Raw genomic sequence first — 15,207 nt, forward strand, 5'->3', positions numbered from 1 at the left:
CCATGCCACTTCATTTACCTCACTAGGACAGCTCTGAGAAGTGTCCTCTGGTGATGTACGTGTCAGAGTAACACTATGATCTGTTCATCTTTTCCTTTATGAAACTGAAACGTTATACTCTTGGAGAAAGCAGTTGTTGCAAATAATTTGTGGAAGGAACTCAGCAGTTATGCATGACAGAACAATTAACTTCTCCTGGTTCCTTTCCAGTGATAAACATATTTAGCTATCAGAGCCTTTTATGTTCAAGGGCATATTTCGCTTGACAGAAAAATGGCAATGTTCGCAACATTTGATGAAGGCAGACAGGACTGGATAGACAAGGGTGGGGGAGAACAGCTGAACGTTGTTTCTTCAATAATTTTATCTCACTTAACACACTTGCAGGATATCTAGGAATTAAAGAAAGGAAATATTTACATACTAATTATATTTCTGTTTATTTAATTAAGTTACTATGTGGCCCTGGCACTCAGAAGTGGCTCTGTTAAGCTCGCCTTCTAATGTTGCAATTATGGCATTATGAAAAGAATTCATGGAATAAAGAGCTAGCAATCTGAGGACAGAAGAGGCAATTTGCACTGAGCCAAAGACAAGCCATGGAACTGATTGCTATGCTGGAAGGATAATTTCTGTAAAAAGAGGTGGAAGATTGTATGGGGCAGAAGCCTTGGCAATGGCGGGAGCATGCGGGGGTGCGGAGTGAAGGGCTTCTCTCAGAAAGTGTGTAGAAGTCTCTCTCTAGCTATTAAACAGTTTACATTGGTCTGCATACAAGAAAGTATTTTCCAATCCATCCACATTGCCTTCTAAGATAGTAATTTTTATGTCAAATATATTTATATTAGGAATCCCACAAAGCCACAAGTTACTTTCCATCGACGCAACCTGCATAGGTCCCTATATAAAGTTTCCACTAAAACATATGTAGTGCTTTATTTACAGCTTGAGATTGGGCTGTTTATTTTCAACCACGAGCTACTATTCCCTTCAAGAACCCTTTTCCCAGGCAGCGAGTTACAACAACGAATGTACAGATTATGAAAAGAGATCTCTATGGCCATCGAGTAATCTTATACCAAGTTGCCAGCCGATTTCCACCACAGATGGAATTCAGCTGCAAACTCACATTTCTGTAGAGGCAAGCACTGAGAGGGAATGGAGTGGCAACTTACCAAGGCCTCGTTCTGGAGGCTTCCTTAACTCTGTTGAGGAATTATGCCTGGATATGAGTCAGAGGCAAGCCCTGTCTTCAATGTCTCCAGACCAGGCATTGCTGTTTTCAAACCTCTCGGATTGAGAAGCGAGTGTTGGGGGAAGTTTTACTAACATTCATCTGAATTTGTGTAGAATTCCACAAGTCACTAGGAATTTCTGCTTTATCGAGGTTGCCAACTGTACCATTTTTATTCAAGCAAACATAAGCAGAAGCGTCTTTCTTGTTCCAGATAAGGAAGAGACCAGCTAGTCAAGGAAACTACAAAAAGGGCCAACGCAAATGGCCCTGCGACTTGGATATCTGTTTACATGATCACTGAACAGAGCTACCAGCACACAAATCCTTACTATTTCTGGTTGTCATTTGTGAGAGCTAAAATGGGACTTCCATATTCTGCAGCAATATCTCTGAATGTCAGGTGCTGGAAATAAACAGTGTGCCATGGGTACGAGGAGGTAGTAGGCATTTTCACGCCCAGCTTGTGAATGAAACATTTTCTGTAGCATCTGTCTCAGTGCTGTAAAATGTTGTTGGACTTGAAAGGACCTCTGTATTGTTCAAGTACTCATATTATCTTCTAGCACCCCAACATGTTCCCCCATGCAGAAGCTATCAGCATCTTATCACTTTAGGTTTTTTCTCTCTGTGTATTGAAAGGGCTTGTATTGAAGAAAAGTTGGGAGCCATGGGATGACACCCCTCCCCTACAAATTACTGAAGTGCTATAAGCAGCAGCAATTTTATCCTCAGTTTTCTTGATGGTAGTGGTAGTAGTGTGATGAGGGAAAACAACAATCTTACACTTACCAGAAAGGCATAGTCTGCATGTTGCAGACCCATGTTCAATGGGAAGCCATTATAAAATTCATCCTCAGAACAGAACCTCTTAGGGAATGGAAGCTTCAACCACATTTTTCTTCTCTCCAGACCATGCACACAATAATGTTACATTATGCCATCTCATTCAGAAGTTGATATTTATGGGGAAAATGGCAGCCTCCTATGGATATGTCATTTTTTTTAACCTAGAAACTTCCTTGGAAGAAAGCTACTTTACACCGTAGCATCAGCCCCAGGATCTTTCTGCATGAATAGAATTCCTGAAAGAACTCCAGCACTCCTGAGATGAGGCTGTCAAAAAGAGAAACAATAAAAGCAGCCATTGCTTCTGCTGTCAGAGGTAAAGAAGAGTGGAGGACTTAACTTTTTCGATTTTCTTTCATGGAACTTGTCAGAAATTGACAAAGTGTGCCACCAACACCACTGTCTTGTGAAAGAAGTTACAAAAAGACCAGCCACTTGAATTCAGTTTCCCATTATATGGATCAACAAGTTAAATTCTGCACAGAATTGCTGTGAAGGCAAATAAAACAAATCAAGGTGGATGAAAGAAGTACAGTAAGGCTCCTGTAAATAAATAAAAACATAAGCTCAGTTTCACTTACCTACCCATGCGAAAAATGGTATTTCAAGGATTTTGGTAGATTGGAGAATCTGGAGAAGTATACTTCCTCCAGACATTACCACAAAGTTACATTGGAAGACCTAGCAAATAGCTAGAGTGGAGATATCTCTAGGAATCTCTAGGTCCCCCAATACAACTCTATGCTGGGACTGAAAGTGAGATAATGTATTCGGTCATATGCATTGTTTCACATAATTATGACCCATTTGGGAACATATCTTTTGGGTGCCTTACTGTATATAATCTGGGGCTTTCTGTTTCTACTTTGGAGACTCTTGGGCACAGTGAGGCCCCAAGACTGTTAAGTGCAAAAAGAAGGCACATCTTGTGTCATGGCTGAACTAGAAATGAGATGTTGTGCCTGTTGCAATTTAACAAAAAAAAAAGTTATGTCTCTATATGTTCCCTTTTTTTGCAGAAACAGAAAATCTAGACATAGCTATTTTACTTTTCTCCCATGCAAGCATGAAATATTGAGCTACTGCTTACCTAAGAAATGTTCTTCTTTTGTATGTCATCTTCTATCAGGCCTGTAGCCAGGATTTCGTTTTGGGGGGGGGGGGGCTGAATTTTTTTCAGGGGGGGTTTCGGGGGGGCTGAGTTTTGAGGGGGGCTGAGTCTGAGTGAAAGAGGGTCTAGCCTAGCAAACCTTTTGTATCATTACCCCAATACCCCCATGCATATGGGATATATTGAGTATGGTGATCAGATCATAATATGAATAAACATAACAGTTTAAATAATGCACCATTAAGGCCTTTTCGTGAACCACCATGAAGATTTCAGGGGGGGCTGAAGCCCCCCGAGCCCCCCCCCCCCCCCGCTACATGCCTGTCTTCTATGGTCCATTACTGATCCCTATAATTCACTGATAAAGTGTCTTTATGGTTTGCCTACGTGGCACATAAGAAAAGATTATTTTGCTTATTGTGCTTTCTTGGGAGGTTCTCCCAAGTCTTGGCTTACTGCACAACACATACACTAGGAGTTTTGGAGGTGCTGGTATATTGAATGCTGATTATGAATAGCCAATATTGTGCTTAATTTCAAGAGGGTAAAAGCTAAATGACATGAGTACTTCTAACCTTGTCAACTCATTTATTGTTGACTTGTTTCCTAAAACTTAAGCAAATCACTCATCGCACAGATGGATTTACCACCCAGCTATGGACTTTTCCTGTCTCCATCTATTGTCTTTTCCCTGAAATATTTTGAAAGAGACGGCCAATGAAAATGCCATCACTTTGCCAATACCTCTCTTTGCCTCCCTAAGGGGAAACAAAGTTGCCTTAGCCTGTGGGCTGAATATTCTCAGTTACTCGCCAGCCACTTTCCCCTCCCTTTGGCCTTCAGGGGAACACAATGGCACACAGGAAATCAGAAGCAAAGACATAAGTGTCCCTTGATTCTTCTGAGCCTGGGTTTAGCTCACTTTCCATTCTCTGTTGGTTTGAGCTTAACAGTTACATGGCTTTGGGATGAGTGTGCAGGATCATATCCCAGCATTTCCCATTTATGTCCTTTTTGCCACCACCCAAGCTGACAGCTGCCCGCTTGGCAAAGAATATGGCATCGAGAGTAGTAAGAGAAACTTCTTGTTCCAGCTGGCACTTCCTTATCTAACAGTGAGAGCTTTGTAAGTGTAGACAGCTGCAGTTTCAGAAATTGACTCTGTCTGTATCAATTGGATTTGTGAAGTCAGTAAAAGGCCATGAGGCAGATTCATGGGATTTCCTGTTAGTATTAGCAAATGGAATCTACTGCAGCATTTTAAGGGAACAGAAGATACAGTTTATGGCTCCTTACACAGAGGCTGTGGAAAGCAGGGCACAAGGAAAAAACTGAATGTGTGGGAGGGGTAGTTTCCTATTAAAATGTTGCTAAACTCTATTGGTATGAGAAACAAAGAGCCATAGGTGAAATATGCTATCTAGCATCAAGGGCTACCAATTGACCAAACAGCAAAGGCTATATATATATATATATATATATAGAGAGAGAGAGAGAGAGAGAGAGCGCACATGTTTAAAAGGTGTGCTTAACACCCAACTCTGCCCAAAAATGTCCATATTCGCATGATTGTGTATCCCTGCAGTCATGGAAAACACGTGACTTCCTTCCTATACCCTGGTATGGACTGCTCCAACGCATGTGCATGTTTTAAATGCCCAAAACAGCTGATGAGGGCTGTCAAAAATGGAGTCGTGGACACACAGGTGGTTAAACGGAAGCACAATTGGAAAGCAATTACAGTTAGAACTATTTGCAATCATTCCATTTATTTTGATCTTTCTGAAATTTAGCAAAGCTTGAATTTATAGTTGGGTAATAAGAAAGGTAAGAAATTTGCTTGTGTGTACATTGAGATATCTCCATGAGTGCATATACAATCCAGTGCATCTCAAAGAGAATTAAAACAACAACAAAAAAATTGCTGTGTGTCCTCTGTCCATCTTGCGGATTTGTAAAATCCACTACAAATGAAGGTGTCAGGATGGTGGGGGACCATTTCCCAGTACTACAGTTCTGTGTCTGGAATTGCTATCAGGTCCCACAATTTTTAAACCCACTTATTTATTTTGAATTTTGACACAGTCTGGAAGTGCTGTTAGTAACATGGGCAAAAGGACTTGGAAACAATGCCACAATCTCATGGCAGAGTATAGAAAAGATGCTTTTTTAAAAAGGCAAATCCTAGTATCCTTCAGTCAGTCTTCAATAGGTTGAGGCATTCTGGTAGTTGTAGTCCTAAAATTCTGTCACAAGCACCTTTAAGCAACCGCTCATGCATTTAGTAGTACTAACTTCTGAATAGTATTGCATTGGATTGGACTGGGTTGGTGGAGATTGGTAAGCAAGGAGCTGTGGAGTATTTTTGTTTTTGTTTTCATAGCATCCTGTCAGCCTTTCCGTGTTTGCTAAGGTGCTATGACCTGACCCTAATCAGCAGCCTTTTACTTATACTCCTTCCTTTCCATGAGCTGATTTTCTGTTCAAATGTGGTTTCCCATCTGATCTGGTCTTAAGTCACTGCATGGCTGTGTGACATTTTAATGAAGATATCAAAACAACTGTAAAGTTCCCCCTGTTCTTCAAGTATTATGTAAATATCTTACAATTCTTTCTTCTTCTTAAAAAAACTAGCTCATGTGCTATATTGTATATTACCCACAGTATTAGCAGGTTGCACTGAGATTAGAAGGAAAACAATTAGAAAGATTTTGTTTGTGCCCCGCTCTACTTGTGGGCTTCTTTTTGACCAATCTGTAAAAGCTGGATTACAAAGGTAATTGGTCTGATCTAGCATGGCTCTTGTGTTCTTAAACATTTCAACCCTTTTTTCTCAATCACAGTCATTCTTATAACTATAAAGTATGTGCGTGAGACACTTCCCCTTACAGTTGCAAAGGCAAAGCAATCATTGAGCTATCTGTCAGTGAAAAAAACCAAAATTCTTCAGTAAGTCCCAATATGTTCTGATAATGTTTCTAGTGCTATGCAAAAGAATGAAGGCTATAAAATTATGGTTTAACAGCTACTCTTTCTATCTTCAGGCTCCCAGTCACTCACCAAATGCAGAATTAGGCTTTACCAAAGCTGTTCCCTGTCTCTTAGTTCTAGTGGTTACTAATGGTTTACCCATAAAGGATGTGGCTGAATTCTACAGCAGTGAGACATTCTCCATGTTGCATAATGCAGTAGTGCAAACTCATGCTTGGGGAATGCCGGATCTTGAGCTTAGTCACTTGAATGGTTCTTCATCTCTTCCAGAATTTCCTTGTTTTGGAACATTGCACTACTGAAGCATTGGTAGATTGTGTGATTATATATAGTATTTGTATATGCCTTTATTCAAATCTCACTGCTGGTCTTATATTTGGCCAGGTCTTTCTGTAAGCTGATTTCTCTCTGGCTATTGAAGTGATTTCAGGTAGGACTATGAATAAGAAGGTCCGTGCCGAATGAACTTCCATTAAACCAAGACTCCTTCCACACAGTTGTATAAAATCCCACATTATCTGCTTTATTTATTTATTTATTTGCTTTATTTCTATACCGCTTTTCTCAGCCCTCAGGCGACTCAAAGCGGTGAACAACATCAGTACAAAATATCACAAAACAAGTATAGGGCAATTGAAAACAATTATCGCAGAAATCATTAACATCAGTATAACAATCATTAGTGCCTCAACAGTAAAATCAGAATCCAGTCTTGTCATCCATTATTCCGTATTCCTATGTTCAATTACACTGTTTAATCAAATGCTTGTTTGAACAGCCAGGTCTTCACTTTCCTCCGAAACACCAGCAGGGAGGGGGCCGATCTGATATCTGCAGGCAGGGCGTTCCACAGCCGAGGGGCTACCACTGAGAAGGCCCTGTCTCTCATCTCCGCCAAGCGCGCCTGTGATTCAGGCAGGACTGAGAGCAGGACCTCCCCAGATGATCTTAGTGTCCTAGTCGGTTCATAGGAGGAGATGCGCTCAGAGAGGTAAGTAGGGCCAGAACCGTTTAGGGCTTTATAAGCTAAAGCCAGCACTTTGAATTGTGCCCGGAAGTGTGTTATATGGCAGAATGGACTCAGATAACCCAGTTCAAAAAAAGACATTTTGGATTATCTGTTTTGATATTTTGGGTTATATGGCTGTGTGGAAGAGCCCCAAATCATCCAGGACAGAGAACAAGCACTCTGGGTTGAAGGCTGTAGAGATGTGTTTATTATAAAGTGTTATTTATAATGTGTTTAAACTGTATTTATAATGTTTATTATAAAGTGTTATTTATAATGTGTTTAAACTGTATTTATGTATTACATTCGTTGCCATGTCCTAGCTGAGAGAGATAGGTTGCCATGGTGACAAGGCCGAAGAGGAGGTGGGCGGAGCTTAAGGAGAAAAAGGTTTGAAAGTGGCAGTTAAGCTTCAGTCAGGAGGAAGAGACCCTGAGAAGAGGACAGAGTCAGATAGGACTCTGGGGAAATAGCAGAGTCAGGAAAGGACTCTGGGAAAAGTAGTTTAGTCAGGAGGATGAGACCCTGAAAAGAGGAGCAGAGACAGTAGTGCTCTGTGGTGTGAAGTAGTATAGATTCAGTTAGTTCTTAGTATTTGTGAATATTTCTTCAGCAAAGGAGCTGAAGGTGAAACCTTGTTAGATTGCTTAAGTAAAAAGAATCTAACAGAGGGGGTTTTAGGATCGCCAGTAGTGGAAGACTGGGGATTCAGTGGTTTGATCCGGTATAGGACAAACAGTGTGAAATGCTCATAATTAGGAACACTGAAATAATAAAGCACTTCACTGTAGAAGGAGTTTATAAGAATTGTAACATCTAAAGCCTGAATGTATCACAGCCAAGCCATATTGTAACCAACAAGCATGTGCCAAGTTCAACATCTCAATATTGCAACAATTACGCTTTGTTAAGAATAAACTTGTTCTCTTTGTTATTTTAAACCTGCCTCCTCCATTGATTTTATGTTCAGTGTATTCCACTCTACCAAAGTTACCTCACAACGCAAATAGGAGTAAATAGAGACTTTAAGACCAGCGTCTTTACATTTTATTGGTGGCAGTTTAATTTAATAGCAGTCTAGGAACTTTCTTTACATTTTTGGTAATCCCATTTGGTGGGATAAAGACTTCTTCACATTTTATTGTTGACAAGCGGTGGCATTAACGCTTCCTCACAAAGGCAAACTACAGATGTTTATTTCAGTTTGGCCAAAAGGGATGCAAAGACCAAGTCGATGCTCAAAAATGTACAAGCATAACTCCATAGAAAGATACAGGACATTTTATACAGTTCTGGCAGCTATTAGGGTGATAATCTTGGGTGACCAGATGTTGTAGTAGAGCCTGTAAGTAATGTTGCAAACACTAGTATAGATGCCAGAAGGGGAAAAAGGGGTACTCGTGAGCAGGATCAGATGAGGAACAGCAGAGGAAAAGGATCCGGGATATACGCCTGACACCTACCGATGAGGACTCATTTGAGGGGTTTTCTGGGGACAAAGGGTCCATGAGTGAAGGAGAGGAAGGAGATACAATGGATGGGAACAGGGGAACAAAGAGGGTTACTCGGGAGCAGGAATCGGATGAGGAGCAACAAAGGAAGAGGATATACTTACTGCTCATACAGATTAGGAGTCATTCATGGGTTTCTCTGGGGGTGATGGGTTAGGGAGTGATGAAGATGGAGATGACACGTTGGACTGGAATAAGGTAAAAGAGGTACAAGCTGTATATGCGGAGCCAACGTCTAGTGGTACATTTGTAGGGTTCTCTGGTAATGAGGACTGTCAATCGGGGAATATATCTGAGTCTTGGGGGATCTAAGTCTTGACAGAAGATGGAGAAGTTGGAGAGATGGGAGTAGGAATTCAGGTGTGGAATCAAGAATAGCTGCAAGGGACAATGACGGGGCGGAGGTCAGCTCATCTTCTGATGATGATGTGTAAGATAAAAGTAGGCTCTGAAATGGGGAATCTTTGCAGAAGGCAAAGTGTTGGTAAACGTTCGTGCATTGGGTATTGTCTGGACTTGTTGCTGCCTGTTCCGTGTTGGCGTTGGGTTTGGGATCTGCAGGTTGCTGCTCCTGTTTGTGTGTGCTTCAACTCAGTTTGGATTCTCGTGAGTGTGGATTTCCCCCTTCCTTGACCTTGGACTGGTTTGACTACGATGCTGCTTCCATGGACTTTGGAACTTTGCTACTCTGGATTCTGCTTGCTACAACCCTGGACTTTGCTTGACTACGCTTTTTTTCTGCGGCTTCTCTGTTTTGTTAACCATTTGCATGCTGTGCTGTTTTGTGTGATTTTCTGAGTACTTTGTTTAGTTTAGTCAGTTTAGTCTTTTCTCCGGATAATCCGGATTATTACTTTAGTTAACCTTTTCGAACCAGGACTGGTTTTTACCTTTGAGTTTTGACCAGAGACATTGAGTTAAGTGTCTCTGAGTCTTTTTCCTTTGTTTAATAAACTCTGTTTAGGAGTTGACCAAGGGTCTGGAGAACAAGCCCTATGAGGAGTGGCTTAAGAGCTGGGCATGTTTAGCCTGCAGAAGAGAAGGCTGAGAGGAGATATGATAGCCATGTATAAATATGTGAGAGGAAGTCACAGGGAGGAGGGAGCAAGCTTGTTTTCTGCTGCCCTGGAGACTGGCCCTTTAAGGCGTCCGACACCAGAGGCGTGGCTACCTTTTCAGAAGGTGAATGTATTTATATTTCTGTGAGACCATAAACCACCTATCATTTCTAAACAGGCAAACATCCTAAGACCATCTTGGTGATAAAGTGATCATTTGTCTTATACACATACACAAAGGGTCTGATATTATTTGGCTTGGGAAACAGCTGGAGGGACCTTCCTTAATTGTTTAGCGATCTCTGTTCCCAGGAGCCTATGTAAATAGGGGGCAGCGGGGAAGCAGATGCATTCATGATACATTTGGTACAGTTTAATACATTTATAAATTGATACAGTTTCAATGCAAGTTACACAAGAAATCATTTTATACATTTATTAAATGGTTTTGGTTTCATATTATTTGGGGTACAGTTGCTGCTGGTCACTTCTGTAGCCTCCGGCACCTTTAATTTTGCGAAACTTCAAAAGAGCGGAAAATGTTTTTTTAAAAAAATTAAGGGAAAATAGCATATCTTGTTTGGAGTCTCTCTGAAGATGCTGGTGCTAAAATGTCACCAAATGCCTTAATTTGATCTTTGTCCATTTGATGGTTTGTTTCATGACAATGATACATGTGCTGCACATTTGAACCTATTTTAATCATGATGCTTCTCACTCAGAAAACTCTTGGGAGTGCATGGAAGGTCTAAAAGTTTTGACTTTAATAAGGAATTCTAAGGAGCCCCATAAAACTTTCCCCAAGGTGCTTTTAAGCTGGGATCAAACTGGCCATCTGGCAAACATGTTGACAAATAATTTGGAAAACTACTTTGGTAGGTACCTTATCAAAAAGCATTCTTCTGCTCTTCTTTTATCAAAGCTTGTTTCCTGTCTTCCTCCCATTGCACAGTTTTTCCTCCATTCCTTCTTTTTTTAAAAAAAAAAAATCCAAAACACCATTTCTCAATCAGATATTGGGATCAAGGGGAATTTAAATTGATATTTCTAAAATTAATAGAAGCATATTTTTTTACATTTGAAATACATGAAATTGTACTGAATATTCTTTATATTATGGAAATATATGAATGGTGATATCTTCTTATTTGAATTATTTCTATATTATGGATTCAGTTTAGTCATGTCATAATAAATGGCATGAACTACTGTTCCTTTGTGGTTCACACATCTTTATTGCTGCATCAAGATTAACTAGCATTGCATTATGAAATGGGAGTTTCTACCAAGTTGGGGCCATTTGGACTGCTTCCTCAAGAACTTTAGATGTTTAGTATTTGATTTTTTCCTACTTCCTTCTCACACGTCATTTGAATTAAACCCTTAAATTTAACACATGTGGGTGCAGACTGGAGGCTGGAGAAAATTTCATTTAGTTTGTTTTTGATCTAATAAAAATCACATATCTCTTCATAAATTTGTCAGAAAGGACAAGAGATTGAAAAAATGGATAGAGAAGATAGCAAAACTAGCAGAGTGTACCATCAGGGTCAAAGACTTTGAAATCATAGCTTTGAAAAATTCTGAGTACAAATCTCTATTTATTCAATCATATTTATGCTGCTGAATGGAAATTTCTGTCTCTTTTGTTTTCTTTATTATAGGAGTTAAGTATAGCATGGCTCTCTCTATGTTATGGATAGCTATAACTATTGAATTTGACTAAAGAAGTTGTTCTGTTTGTTTAATTGGAATTTAACAAATTTAGCAAATTTCTTTATACATTCAAGAGAAAGAACTTAATATTTTTCAGCAAAGAACATAGCAGATTGATAGCTCCATTCATCTTTGGTGCAGGAAGTGATGGAAAATAAATGCCATATCACAATTGGTTTGTTACTTCTGGGGTGCTTTTTTCAATTTTGCTAGTTGTAGTATTTAAATATATATTGTGGTTATTTTGAAATGTGTATATGTTGTGTGTACATTTTGTAGTTTGTAGTCTTCAGTTTGTTTTTGTTACAAATCTTAATCAATTTTATTTATGTAGTTTTTCTTCAATAAATATATTCTTGAAAAGAATGCTGGAAGATATTATTACTGATATCCTACACTGTCTACTTATTTACATATGCATAACTTAGTTACGTATGCATGACTGACCCCCAAGCCCACTTCAACAGCCAGTTAAATCCATAAAATGAAGGAGGCCTTTTCAGGTTTTTATTCAAAGTGCAAGAAGGATGGCCTTTCCAGCACTCTTCTCCCCAAAGTTGACACTGTGATGAATTGCAACTGGGGTTCTGCATCTGATAGTTACAGCCTTGCATACTGGCAGGACCAAGGTGGAAATGTTATTTCCTTTGTACCTCAACTGGCATTAAAACTAGGCATCCTTCATCTAATGAGATTTCCACTGAATATGGAGCAGTCTTTCAGTCAGGAGCCATACCATCTGATAAGGACTGCAGTCAGTTTGTAGAACTGCCTAGTTTAGCTCTTGTTTGTCCTTGTCCTTTTCTGTCTACTTACTGGCTCTCAAGTAGTGAGCAGTGAGAGGCTCAAAGAAGAAGAGCACAGTCTACACACCTTTGTCTACCTTTCTCTGGGAGGTAGTGGCAATTAGGCCCAGAAGAAGATGCAATCCAATGGTCAGAAGAAGAGAGCAAGTCTCATGCAAAGAAATTGGCGGCTGGTGAATACTTAGTTCATGGGATGTCCAAAAGCTGGAAATGGCATTATTTTCCATATCAGCATCCAATCTGATACTGCTCCAAAGTAAAAAAGTGTGATCGTATCACAGCTGTGGCCTAAATCACTGCTTTTTAAACTATGGGCCCCAGCCCCAACTGGGGTCCCCCTAGCTCACGGGTTGATTTCTGAAAAATTTGGCAGCAGTGAAGGTTTTCTGAATGTTACCTAATGGCTGTTTTAGAGATTTACATGAATCTGTTATGGAGTGTTTACAGTAGATTCTGCAGAAAATGTTATTTATTTATTTATTTGCTACATTTATATACTGCCCCTCTCAGCCCAAGGATGACTCGGAGCAGTTAACAATAGGCAACAATTCGATGCCAGAGCAGTTACAACAAAATAAAACAATCATTAATATTTTAAAATATTAACAGCACTATATAAACATAGAAATCATACACAGTATTTTAAAATATTATCAAAGCATCTCCATCTCAAATCATTGTCCAGTTGCATTGTCAGTTCTCCATAATATCATATATCTATGCCATATTTGGGAAGGCCTGTTTGAAAAGCCAGGTTTTCACCATTCTTTGGAAGGACAGGAGGAAGGGGGCGATCTTATCTCTCTAGGCAGGGCATTCCACAGTCGAAGGACCACCGCTGAGAAGGCCCTATCTCTTGTCCCCACCAGACACATCTGTGAGGAAGGTGGGAGCGAGAGCAGGGCCTCTCCCAAAGATCTTAGCATTCTAGATGGTTCGTAAAAAGCGATACATTCGGATAGGTAAGTTGGACCAAAACCGTTTAGAGCTTTATAGACTAAAGCCAGCACTTTGAATTGTGCCTGGTAGCAAACTGGCAGCCAGTGGAGCTGGCGCAACAGAGAAGTTGTATGCTCCCTGAGTGCTGCTCCTGTTAGCAACCTGGCTGCTGCCTGTTGGACCATTTGAAGCTTCCGAGCAGTCTTCAAAGGCAACCCCACGTAGAGAGTGTTGCAGTAGTCTATATGGGATGTAACCAGAGCATGGACTACCATGGCCAAGTCAGACTTTCCCAAATGTTTCAAGTCAGACTTCCCAAATGTTTCAGCTGTACTTCACAAAAAGAAATATCAGCCAGTTTAGCAAACCTTGCAAATGATTATTTATTTTCAGTATTTTTTTATTTTTATATCTATATATAAAAATGTAAAATTTTGTCAGGTCTTAAGGGGTTCCAAGTGGAAAAGTTTAAGAAGCCCTGACAAAATGAAAATCATCCATTCAGCAACCAGAATAATTTTAAAACTAAAAATGTTGTTGTGTGTTATGTTTTTTAAAAAAATCACAATTGAGTATTTTCTGACAATGTGTCTGAATTATTAAGCATATTTTATGAATTTAACACTGAGGTGCAGTGTCAGATATGTACATGTATTTTTAAGAGAAATGGGCAAACATTTTACAAATGATGATAGAATTAGAACACGGCTATATAGCCCGAAAAAACCTACAACAACCCGATGATAGAATTTTTATTTTTTCGAAAACTTCTGGTTATAATTATAATTAGTGATATATGTGCTCTTGGTATGAGCTTGGATATGGATGAAGGAGCCCCCTCATTGTTTCATAGTATGTGGATGCTTAAGTCCCATGACATGAAATGGCTTAGGGTTCTTCCAGACAGCACCAAAATGCACATTTTAAAACTGAAGCAAAAATTTCCACACCTGACAGTAAGTCAACACAGAGACTTGGGAAATTCTCCCTTGCTGTCCTCACCTCTTTCTTTGAAATGGATCAAAATAGAGGGCAGACAGGAGACATCCAGCAGAAGTTTTTTTTTAAAAAAAACTTTCCATAATGTGCTGTACCTTATATGCACACGTGAATATCTTAAAGTACACACAAGCAGATTTCTTATCTCTCTCTCCAAATTGTTAATTCAAATTCTGGTAGCACAACTGGTTAAACAGCTGCAATAAATCACTGCTGACCAAAAGGTGGCAAGTTCAAAGCCCAAGTCAATATTGAGCACTCAACTGTTAAAAGCTGTTAAAAAAATAGCTGTTAAAAAAAATTACCCAGCTCACTGTCGACCTAAGCAATCTGAAAACAGCTGTGAGTAGAGGCATTAGGGACCGCATAAAGTTTGGAGGCTAATTTATGACACCATAAAAATGCCAGAGAGCAAGGAGGAAATACTATGATCAAAAAGGCTTGACATCATAGTGACAGCTCCCCCTGTGGCCGAATTGAGAAGGAAGAACTGCTGAATGACCTATCTGTCTGTATGTCTTGTATGTCAAAAACGGCATTGAATGTTTGCCGTGTATATGTACATTGTGATCTGCCCTGAGTCCCCTTCAGGGTGAGAAGGGTGGAATATAAATACTATTAATTAATTAATTAATATTATAAAGATTAAAAAAAGATTACAGAGAGTTCTAATTGCCTTCCCATTCTTCTTCCCGTTAGCCACCTGTGTGTCTGTGGCTCCATTTTTTGACAACATGATCAGTTGATCAGCTATTTTGGGCTTTTAAAGTCAAAGCCATGGTATTCCCTGTAGTAACCTACGGATGTGAGAGCTGGACCTTAGGGAAGGCTGAGCGAAGGAAGATAGATGCTTTTGAACTGTGGTGTTGGAGGAAAGTTCTGAGAGTGCCTTGGACTGCGAGAAGATCCAACCAGTCCATCCTCCAGGAAATAAAGCCCGACTGCTCACTGGAGGGAAGGATACTAGAGACAAAGTTGAAGTAC

The 15,207-nt window shown here is 39.8% G+C and overlaps 1 long non-coding RNA gene across 1 annotated transcript in view; it reads left to right on the forward strand.

The window, feature by feature from the left end:
• The window catches only part of LOC137095957 (uncharacterized), a 133,383-nt gene that overhangs the window by 20,154 nt on the left and 98,022 nt on the right, over positions 1 to 15,207 (forward strand). The gene's annotated exons all lie outside the window — the stretch shown is intronic.

The sequence above is a fragment of the Anolis sagrei genome, chromosome 1 (assembly GCF_037176765.1).
Source record: "Anolis sagrei isolate rAnoSag1 chromosome 1, rAnoSag1.mat, whole genome shotgun sequence".
NCBI lineage: Eukaryota > Metazoa > Chordata > Lepidosauria > Squamata > Dactyloidae > Anolis > Anolis sagrei.